This window comes from Dendropsophus ebraccatus, chromosome 13, assembly GCF_027789765.1.
Source record: "Dendropsophus ebraccatus isolate aDenEbr1 chromosome 13, aDenEbr1.pat, whole genome shotgun sequence".
NCBI classification, from domain to species: Eukaryota; Metazoa; Chordata; class Amphibia; order Anura; family Hylidae; genus Dendropsophus; species Dendropsophus ebraccatus.
In genome coordinates, this window is record NC_091466.1 from 23,530,595 (window position 1) to 23,541,872 (window position 11,278).

The 11,278-nt window shown below is 44.2% G+C and overlaps 1 non-coding gene across 1 annotated transcript; it reads right to left on the bottom strand.

Moving 5' to 3' along the window:
- Positions 1–572: 572 nt before the first annotated feature.
- On the bottom strand, positions 573–646 carry TRNAR-UCU (transfer RNA arginine (anticodon UCU)). The gene has a single exon. It is a non-coding gene; the product is annotated as a tRNA-Arg (tRNA).
- Positions 647–11,278: the final 10,632 nt, after the last annotated feature.

Below are 11,278 nucleotides of genomic sequence, written 5' to 3' on the forward strand. Positions count from 1 at the left end.
TTTTATTGCCATGCAGGAAAATCTGTAGTTTTCAAAAAGTAAAGTTGGCAAAGATGACTTTATCATATAGCCAAGTTGGTTTGACAGTGATAGATTTAGCAGAGTTGTGATGGTATATAGTGTGACAGATGTAGCAGAGTGACATGTGACTAGCTCTATTTGCCATCATTAAGTACAAATCACTTCTCTAATTTTCCATAGGAGTGTATGTAAACCTTTAATAACATAATAGTAACTGACTAATCCAGCTCTGCTACATCTAGCCAATAAGCATCCTTGTAGGCATTTATCTTTCTTTAAATCAAGTAAAAAAATACAATACAGCTCAATATAAAAAACTGCATCTTTATTATCATACATATATCCAACAAAACATCATTGATATAAAATACAGCATAAAAAAAGAGGATAGATAAGAGCGAGCGAGAGAGAGAGAGAGATACCCGGGGAGAGGTGACTAATTCAGAATATACCATTCAGAATCGAGGACCAGCTCTTGGCAGCTGCACAGATACATAATTACAGTAAATGTAGATTATATTGTTTGTAAAACAAAAGAGTACGGTGGGTACCATCTCTGCCGGGACTCGAACCCGGAACCTCTGGATTAGAAGTCCAGCGCGCTCGTCCATTGCGCCACAGAGACCTCACCGCATGCTCACCATCAGCATCAGCTCTGAAAAAGAATATACCTTCTGCATCCACATCATCACTTGTGCATCATCTCAGCATCACCATCCCCCTCCTCCCCCCTCCGCTCTCTCAGGGAATGCTGTAAAATCAGGATGCAGGAATGTAGCATAAACCTAACATGCTTCCACATCCGGACTGCTGGAGGAGGCGGCGGGGACAGGAAAGGGTTAACTGTGAGCGCCGGAGCATCCTCAGATCAGGCTCTGTATCACGCGGGGCTGCAACATCTGAGAACAATAACATACAAGAGATGGAGCGGAATACAACATGGAGAGATGCTACAGGGATGGAGGAAGACGATGGAGAGATGCTACAGGGATGGAGGAAGACGATGGAGAGATGCTACAGGGATGGAGGAAGACGATGGAGAGATGCTACAGGGATGGAGGAAGAGAGGATGGAGAGATGCTACAGGGATGGAGGAAGACAGGATGGAGAGATGCTACAGGGATGGAGGAAGACAGGATGGAGAGATGGTACAGGGATGGAGGAAGAGAGGATGGAGAGATGCTACAGGGATGGAGGAAGACAGGATGGAGAGATGCTACAGGGATGGAGGAAGACAGGATGGAGAGATGCTACAGGGATGGAGGAATACAGCATGGAGAGATGGTACAGGGATGGAGGAATACAGGATGGAGAGATGGGACAGGGATGGAGGAATACAGGATGGAGAGATGCTACAGGGATGGAGGAAGACAGGATGGAGAGATGGTACAGGGATGGAGGAAGACAGGATGGAGAGATGGTACAGGGATGGAGGAAGACAGGATGGAGAGATGGTACAGGGATGGAGGAAGAGAGGATGGAGAGATGGTACAGGGATGGAGGAAGAGAGGATGGAGAGATGGGACCGGGAAGGAGAAAGACAGGATGGAGAGATGGGACCGGGATGGAGGAATACAGGATGGAGAGATGGTACAGGGATGGAGGAATACAGGATGGAGAGATGGGACCGGGATGGAGCAATACAGGATGGAGAGATGGTAAAGGGATGGAGGAAGAGAGGATGGAGAGATGCCACACAGATGGAGGAAGACAGGATGAAGAGATGGTACAGGGATGGAGGAAGAGAGGATGGAGAGATGCTACAGGGATGGAGGAAGACAGGATGGAGAGATGCTAAGGGATGGAGGAATACAGGATGGAGAGAGGCTACACAGAAGACAGGATGGAGAGATGGTACAGGGATGGAGGAAGACAGGATGGAGAGATGGGACCGGGATGGAGGAAGACAGGATGGAGAGATGGTACAGGGATGGAGGAAGACAGGATGGAGAGATGGGACCGGGATGGAGGAAGACAGGATGGAGAGATGGGACCGGGATGGAGGAAGACAGGATGGAGAGATGCTACAGGGATGGAGGAATACAGGATGGAGAGATGGTACAGGGATGGAGGAAGACAGGATGGAGAGATGGTACACAGAAGACAGGATGGAGAGATGCTACAGGGATGGAGGAATACAGGATGGAGAGATGGTACAGGGATGGAGGAAGACAGGATGGAGAGATGGGACCGGGATGGAGGAAGACAGGATGGAGAGATGCTACAGGGATGGAGGAAGACAGGATGGAGAGATGGGACCGGGATGGAGAAAGACAGGATGGAGAGATGGTACAGGGATGGAGGAAGACAGGATGGAGAGATGGTACAGGGATGGAGGAAGACAGGATGGAGAGATGGTACAGGGATGGAGGAAGACAGGATGGAGAGATGGTACAGGGATGGAGGAAGACAGGATGGAGAGATGGTACAGGGATGGAGGAAGACAGGATGGAGAGATGGTACAGGGATGGAGGAAGACAGGATGGAGAGATGGGACCGGGATGGAGAAAGACAGGATGGAGAGATGGAATACAAGGCAGAACGGCAGCTTTGTTATCTGGGGCACAGACAGAACAGGCAGCGGAATCCACACAGATGATAGTAGGATGATGGGGGGAGCGGGGAGGGATGTGAGGAGAGCCGGCAATGCTATCATAGTAGACACAGCAGGAGGGCCATCACACAGACAGCACGCATATACATAGACAGCTGTTATACTGTATATATACAGACCAAGCAGCACCACAAAAAACTCATGTGAATCCAGCCTAAGGGTTATAAAAGTGCCCAGCACACAATCATATCTTACAATGTACTGGAGAAATAGAGAATAATGGATGTAACATTTATAGCTGGATTGAGGTATATACTGTATAATGCAGGACCACCCTTAGCCTGAGATATCAGAGAGAGAATAGAAAGCGAAACTGAGAAAGAGAGCAAAGAAAGGAAAGAGAGAGGAGGGACAGAGAGAGATAGAAGACTAGAACAGGGAGGAGGGACAGAGAGATAGAATACTAGAGAAGAGACAAAGAGATTAGGAACAGATAGGAGAAACAGAGAGATAGAAGACTAGAGAAGAGAGAAAGAGAGGAGAGACAGAGAGATAGGAGACCAGAGAAGAGAGAGGAGGGACAGAGAGATTGGAGACCAGAGAACAGAGAGGAGGGACAGAGCAATAGAAAACTAGAGAAGAGAGAAAGAGAGGAGGGACAGAGAGAGAGAACGGGGGAGGGGGGTGCAGAGAGAGAACAGAGAGGAGGGACAGAGCAATAGAAAACTAGAGAAGAGAGAAAGAGAAGAGGGACAGGGAGAGAACGGGGGGGGGGGGGGGGGGGGCAAAGAGAGAACAGGGGGGAGGGACAGAGAGAACAGAGAAAGAGAATAGAAAGGAGGGACAGGGAGATAGAAGACTAGAGAAGAGAGAAAGAGAGCAGGGACAGAGAGAGAGAACAGGGAGGAGGGACAGAGAAAGAGAATAGAGAGGAGGGACAGAGAAAGAGAATACAGAGGAGGGACAGATAAATAGAAAACTAGAGAACAGAGAAATAGAAAGGAGAGAAGGGACAGAGAGATAGAAGACTAGAGAAGAGAGGAGGGACAGAGAGGATGAACAGAGAAAGAGAACAAAGAGAGGGACAGATGGGAGGGTACAATAGGAGGGACTGAGAGATAGAAGACTAAAGAAGAGCGAAAGAGAGGAGGGCCAGAGAGAGAACAGGGGGGAGGGACAGAGAGAGAACAGAGAAAGAAAATAGAAAGGAGGGACAGGGAGATAGAAGAGTAGAGAAGAGAGAAAGAGAGGAGGGACAGAGAGAGAGAACAGGGAAGAGGGACAGAGAAAGAGAATAGAGAGGAGGGACAGATAAATAGAAAACTAGAAAACAGAGAAAAAGAAAGGGACAGAGAGATACATTAGAAGACTAGAGAAGAGAGAGGAGGGACAGAGAGGATGAACAGAGAAAGTGAACAGAAAGAGGGACAGATAGGAGGGACAGAGAGATAGAAGAGTAAAGAAGAGTGAAAGAGTGTAAGGATAGAGAGAGAACAGAGAGGAGAAACATAGAAATAGAAATAGAAGAATAGAGAAGAGAGAAAGAGATGAAGGGCAGAGAGGGGACCAGAGAATAGAGAAAGAGAAAAGAGTGGAGGGACACAAAGATAGGTGACCAGAGAAGATAGAGAAGAGACAGAGAGCTAGAAGACAAAAGAAGATAAAAGAGGGACAGAGCAATAGGACACCAGAGACAATAGAGGAGGGACAGAGAGACAGGAGACCAGAGAAGAGAGAGGGGGGACAGAGCAATAGGAGACCAGAGAAGAGAGAGGAGGGACAGAGAGAGATAGGAGACCAGAGAAGAGAGAGGAGGGACAGGGAGATAGGAGACCAGAGAAGAGAGAGGAGGGACAGAGAGATAGAAGACTAGAGAAGAGAGAGGAGGGACAGAGAGATAGGAGACCAGAGAAGAGAGAGGAGGGACAGAGAGATAGGAGACCAGAGAAGAGAGAGGAGGGACAGAGAGATAGGAGACCAGAGAAGATAGAAGAGGGACCGAGCAATAGGAGACCAGAGAAGAGAGAGGAGGCACAGAGAGAGATAGGAGGCCAGAGAAGAGAGAGGAGGGACAGGGAGATAGGAGACAAGAGAAGAGAGAGGAGGGACAGAGAGATAGAAGACTAGAGAAGAGAGAGGAGGGACAGAGAGATAGGAGACCAGAGAAGATAAAGAAGGGACAGAAAGATAGGAGACCAGAGAAGATAGAAGAGGGACCGAGCAATAGGAGACCAGAGAAGAGAGACAGAGAGATAGGAGAACAGAGAGGAGGGACAGAGAGATAGGAGACCAGAGAAGATAAAGAAGGGACAGAGCGATAGGAGACCAGAGAAGATAGAGGAGGGACAGAGTGATATTAGACTAGATAAGATACTGGAGGGACAGAGAGATAGGAGACCAGCAAAGATAGAGGAGAGATAGAGAGATACAGGAGGGACAGAGAGATAGGAGACCAGAGAAGATAGAGGAGAGACAGTTAGGAGACCAGAGAAGATAGAAGAGGGACAGAGAGATAGAAGACCAGAGAAAAGAGAACGAAAGGAGGGACTGAGAGAGAGAGACAGAGAGGAAAGGAGGGACAGTAAAATAAGAGACCAGAGAAAAAGGAAAGACATAGAAATAGGAGAGAGAGGAGATCAGAGAAGAGAAAGATGTAGAAAAGAGAGAGGTGGGACAAAGTGATAGGAGGGAGGACTGAGAAGAGTCAGAGAGTAAGAACAGAAAGAGAAAAGACAAAGGTAGACAGGAGAGAGAACAGAGGAAGAGAAAGGAGAGACAGAGATAGGAGGAAGAAAAGAGAGGAGAGACAGAGATAAGAGGAAGGGCAGAGAAAAAGGAGAAGGTGCATACAGAACAGAGAAAGAGAAAAGAAATGAGAGACACAAAGAAGAGAGAACAGAAAATAAGAAAAATAAGAGAACAGGGAGAGAGGAGAGGACAGAGATATATGAGGGAGGACAGAGAAGAGTCAGAATGAGAACAGAAAGAGAAAAGAGAAAAAAAAGACAAAGGAGGGAGAACGGAGGAATATAATAGAGAGGCGAGACAGGTACAGAGGAGAGAGCACAGAGGAAGAGAGAGAGAGAAAGGATTAAGGACAGAGAAAGAGAGGAAAGAAGAGAAGACAAAGAAAGATAACAGAGGAAAAGTAGAGACAGAAGATAGATTTATAGAAAGCCAATGTGAATAAATAAAAATGTCAATGTACATACAGCTTCTTTACTGTCAGAGCAGTGAGACTATATAGAACTCTCTGCCAGAGGAAGTGGCCATAGTGAATCCAATAAAAGACATGAGAATGGGCCTGGATATATTTCTGGAGTGTAATAATATTACAGGTTATGATCACTAGATCCTGGAGAAGGATTATTGATCCAAGAATTTATTTGTGCAGGGAGCCATTGTTAGGAAGTGCTACAGGTGAAGTCTGATTCTACTGTCTAGCAACCTGTCAGGGTCATCACAGTCAGCTCAGTCCCATTAATGTCAATGTAGTGATGTACAATCTCTGATATGCACCAAAGTCTGAGACTCGATCTAATGATCATCTGTTCTTTTTTAGAAAAATTACATCAGGCAAGGACATTGCCGAATTCTAGCCCGCTCTCTATAAGTCATCTGTCTGCAGTGGTCATGTTTTTTATACTTTTGTGGTGACATTATCAGTAAGATCGATACATGGATCCAAAACACCTATGTGCAGCCTAAAAGAATGACATACTGTATATAAACCCTGTTGCAAAACTTCCTTCAACCATATACTAGTGCAGCAGTACCAAAATTGTGGCCTTGTACTAAAATGGAAAAAAAAAAAGTAGTTTTGTAGCTCATTCCCACTAAAGTGAATAGGGTTGTAATACCACATACAACCTGAGCACAGGTGTGGTGCTGTATATCTGTGCTTTTTCTAATCCTGGAAAATCCCTATCAGCACTATATGGTGGTATTTGTGTAGACATTGTGAGGCACTGCTACATAGATAAGATGCTGTTTGGTATAGTGATGCATACACTGTATGGCCATGTTCCCACGCTGTCATTTTTGGGGTCTTTAAGAAAGGTTGTTATTTTTAGGCCAAATAACGGCCATTGTTTATTAATAACGGCCGTGGTTATAGAAATAGCAGCTGTCACTTGGGCTCAAAAAGAACTCCGTCCTTAAAGACGTCCGTAAAATGACAGTGTGGGAACACAGCCTATGACATCACACCCTATAGGGGAACTAACAGATCTTTGCACCATCCCGTGAGATCAGCCCTTATATAGCAATATATAATGTGTAATCTACAAAATACATATTGTCATTTACACTTTTTTACAAATTGCCTGGACTATTGATTTCTGCAAAAAAAAAAAAAACGACAGTGACACTTTAAGAACTAGTGCAGCAGAAATGTTTTTGTTACCTTCTCTAGATCTATAACTCCACACAATCATGTCTCTGAGCTCTACAGGTGGTTCGCTCCTCCTCATGACTAGGTGTTTAATATACACTGTCAGCTGTGAGGCCTTATATACACAAGGTGGTGGGGTATTGAATCCAATCTCCCTGTCTCAGCTGCTGAAATAATGGCCATTGTTTATTAATAATGGCCATGGTTATAGAAATAGCAGCTGTCACTTGGCCTCAAAATGACTTCTGTCTTTAAATATGGTCGTAAAATGGCCAAAAATGACAATGTGGGAATATATAACGTGTAATCTACAAAATACATATTGTCATTTACCCTTTTTTGCAAATTGATTGAAAATTGTTAAAAGCTAATAGGGAATAATGAGGGATGTTCTGTAGTGATGAGCGAATAGTGAAATATTCGAATATTCGATATTCGTACGAATATCTCCCGAATATTCGAATATTCGATGCCATTAAAGTCAATGGGAACGAGTATTCGATTATTGAAAAACATCTATTCGACCACTTGGAGGTTAAAACCGTAAGCTGGGGGATTTGAACGCTTATCGAATATTTATCGAATAGTCGGCTAACTATTCGATAATATTCGATAGATCGAATACCTTACTATTCGATCGAACAGTATTCGCTCATCACTAATGTTCTGCTATTCTTCGTATACAATGTAAGGTTGAAAACTGCTAAAAAATAAAAAAGAATAGCCAAGCCTGTCCATGATGCAAAAAGGAATTTAAGTGAAGAACAGAAAGCAGCTATTTCTACAGATGTAAAAGAAACAGACAAATCACTAAATATAATAATCATAATCATGATAAACATTTGTTCAGCTCAGAACTGTAATGTAAGCATTTGTCCACTAGAGGGTAGTGCAGGATAAGAAATACATTTCAGCTACAGCCACATCCTCTATCAGACTAGAACAGAACATTGCCTCTGTAGTCTTTATGCAGTTTTCTGGACCAAAGCTAGATGTGTTTCTAGTAAGGAGTCCATCAACCCTGACAGTCTCTCTGTCCCAGCCGTTGAAATAACCCCACGGCATGATGCTACCCCCCATGTTTGACTATAGGGATGGTACTGGGGATAGGCAGTGCTTGGTTTCCTCCAGACTTGATGCATAGAATTGAGGCCAACAGTTCAATCTTAGATCCACCAGACCAGAGGGAGTCCTTTAGATACATTTCTGCCAACTCCAGGTGGCTTTCTGTATCTTTTAGGGTGGGTTCACACTACGGAATTCTCGCGGATAAACTCTGCGGAATTCCGTCGGCTGGCCGCGCGCCTTTCCGCCGACTCCATAGACACCATTCTATGGGCCGGCGTATTCCGCTATCCACCGAAAGAAGTGACATGTCACAGAATTCTGCGGAGTTTATCCTTACTGAGAAGAGGCTTCTCTCTGGCCATAAAGCCCAGACTGGTGGAGACTGCAGTGATGGCTGACTTTATGGAAGTTTCTCCACAGGATCTTTCAAGTTCGACGTGACCATTGGGTTCTTGGTCTCCTCTCTTACCAAGGCCCCTTTCCCCTGATTACTTAGTTTAGTTCTTGAGAATTATGGAGGACGCTCTGCTCTTAAAGTGTACCTTTTTTTGGCAGAAATCAAAAGTACAGGCGATTTTAAGAAACTTTGTAATTGGATTTATTAGCCGAAAAGTGCATTTTTGTCATGAAAAAGCAGTTTGAAGCTCTCCCCCCTGTCTTCATTGTTTTCTATGGAGAGGGGAGTGGTGGAGGAAGATGAGGCACCAAAACAGGACAACAAAGAGTTAATTTACAGCTACATCACCGTCTGTCTCCTCCTCAGCACTGACCTCTGAATACCAGCTTCACACAGCTTGGTGCTGTGTAATCCTTTGTTGTCTGCTCTCTGCTGCCGACTAATCTCCCTCCTCCCCCCTCCCCTCTTCATAGGTTACACAAGGCTCGACTGTGTAAAAGAGTAGATTTCCTAATAATGAGCAGTGAATGAGAGAGAGGAGGAAGGGGGGGGGGACCTGGGAAAGTCTTTTTGAATGCAGATAATGGCATATTTGCCTAATAAACTCAATCACAAAGTTTCTTAAAATTGCCTGTAACTATTGATTTCTGCAAAAAAACAAACAAAAAAAACGACAGTGACTCTTTAAGAACTAGTGCAGCAGAAGTGTTTTTGTTACCTTCTCTAGATCTATAACTCCACACAATCATGTCTCTGAGCTCTACGGGTGGTTCGCTCCTCCTCATGACTTGGTGTTTACTCTAATATACATTGTCAGCATATACACAAGGTTGTGGGGTATAGAATCCAGTCTCCCTGTCCCAGCTGCTGAAATCAGGGAAGAAAATATTATATCCAGTTATGACAACCAAACCTGTGACCACAAAGTGATGTTCAGCAACCTGTCACATATACAGTTAGATATGCTGGGAACGTGAGACTGGCAGCAGATGCCACCCATAAACTACTGCTGCAAAATATACACTAAGGCAGTGCCTCCTAACCTGTGGCTCTCCAGCTGTTCCAGAACTGCAAATCCCAGCATGCCCTGTAGTCTGCATATTTATACTGCTAGCATTACGCCTACTGATACACATGGTTTGGGCCAGAACTGTACACTGATATAACACACTTGTCTCATCAACATTCTCAGGTGAAGGAGCTGATACAATTGTCTTAAAGGGGTAGTTCAGAAAAAAAACAAAAAAAAAACTTTAAATTAATTGGTGCCAGACAGGGCTAAAGATTTGTAATTTACTTTTAAAATCTCCAGTCTTCCAGTACTTTTCAGCTGCTGTTTGTCCTGCAGGAAGTGGTATTCTTTACAGTCTGGAGAGCAGGAGAGAATTTCCATGGAGATTTGCTAGAACATTGTGTCAGACTGGTAAGAATACACCACTTACTGCATAACATACATCATCTGATAAGTACTGGAAGACTTGAGTTTTTTTAATTAAAGTAAATTACAAATCTCTGGCACTTTGTGGCACTAATTGATTTAAAGGATTTTTTTTATATGAACAACCTCTTTAAATCTGATGTGGTTCTGATGTATAGATAAATCTTCTCAGCTCACGGCTTCCATACTGCACACTGGTTACACTTATAGGAATATCAGATTGCAGAGAGTGGAAACATACATGATATGAACATATAATTGAAGAATACATTCCTCTTATATTGTTCATATTCATATTTATAAGCCCTACAGTGAGAACAGTGCTGGGTACCCTGCTCAGGACCCCAGGAAGCTAAATCTAAGTATTACATTCATTGAATGAAGATGAATTTAAAGTGAATGTACCATCGGTTACATCGCCTTGGGTTTTCTATGTTAACAGATCGGGCTGCATTTCATTTTATGAGTTTCCGCACGGCTCCATTTATCGGTGGGGTTCTGAGTATTCAGACCCCAAGTGATCGCCAGAGTCCAGAGAAGCGCGCAGGTAATTGAGATAGACCCCAATGTAAGTCTATAGGAGCATCTTGTCCTGCACATAGAGCGGAAGAGAAGTGCTTAGACCTGTGCATCTCCCCACTGGTTCTAGTTATGGTCAGAACACAAAGACCCCCACACATTAAAACTTAAGATATGTCTCTATTACATACCAGAAGTTTTTTTTTTAAGTGACAGATACAAAAATAATTATGAAAAAGTTTAAATATTTTGTATGGAAATGTGTCAGTACAATTTTTTTTAAATCTCATACCGTTTTTCCTGAAAATAAAACACACTCCTAAAACATGCCTACTACTTAAACTCTCTGCCCTAAAGAAAGGCATCCCCCTGAAAATAAGGCACCCCCTCCTCTAAACTAGGGCACCCCTGAAAGTAAGGCCGCCTGTTGCCACCCGCCACCACCCAGGACTCACATAATCCCCTCATGGACCTCCAAAGCCGGCAGCCTGGTCCATGGCCCCCACGTCCTATGACACGTGCCGCAGTCGCATGTCACACCGCACGCATGACGCACGTTCTGCCACATCCCTGACCCACAAATACTACTGTCTACAAATACCGGCTCATTATTTCTGTCTGTATGATGGAAAGTCATGCCATGAAGTATCTGCTGTCTCTACACTGAACATACAGTGTGCTCTGGCACCCTCTCCTGGGCACATATCAGATTGCATGCTGATTCAGATGAGTGCAGAGCAGGGATCCAGTGCCATGTAACATGTACAGTACAGGAATATAGGGGGGAGATTAATAAAACATGGTATAAAGTGAAACTGGATCAGTTGCCCCTAGCAACCAATCAGATTCCACCTTTCATTTTCAAAAGAGTCTGTGAGGAATGAAAGG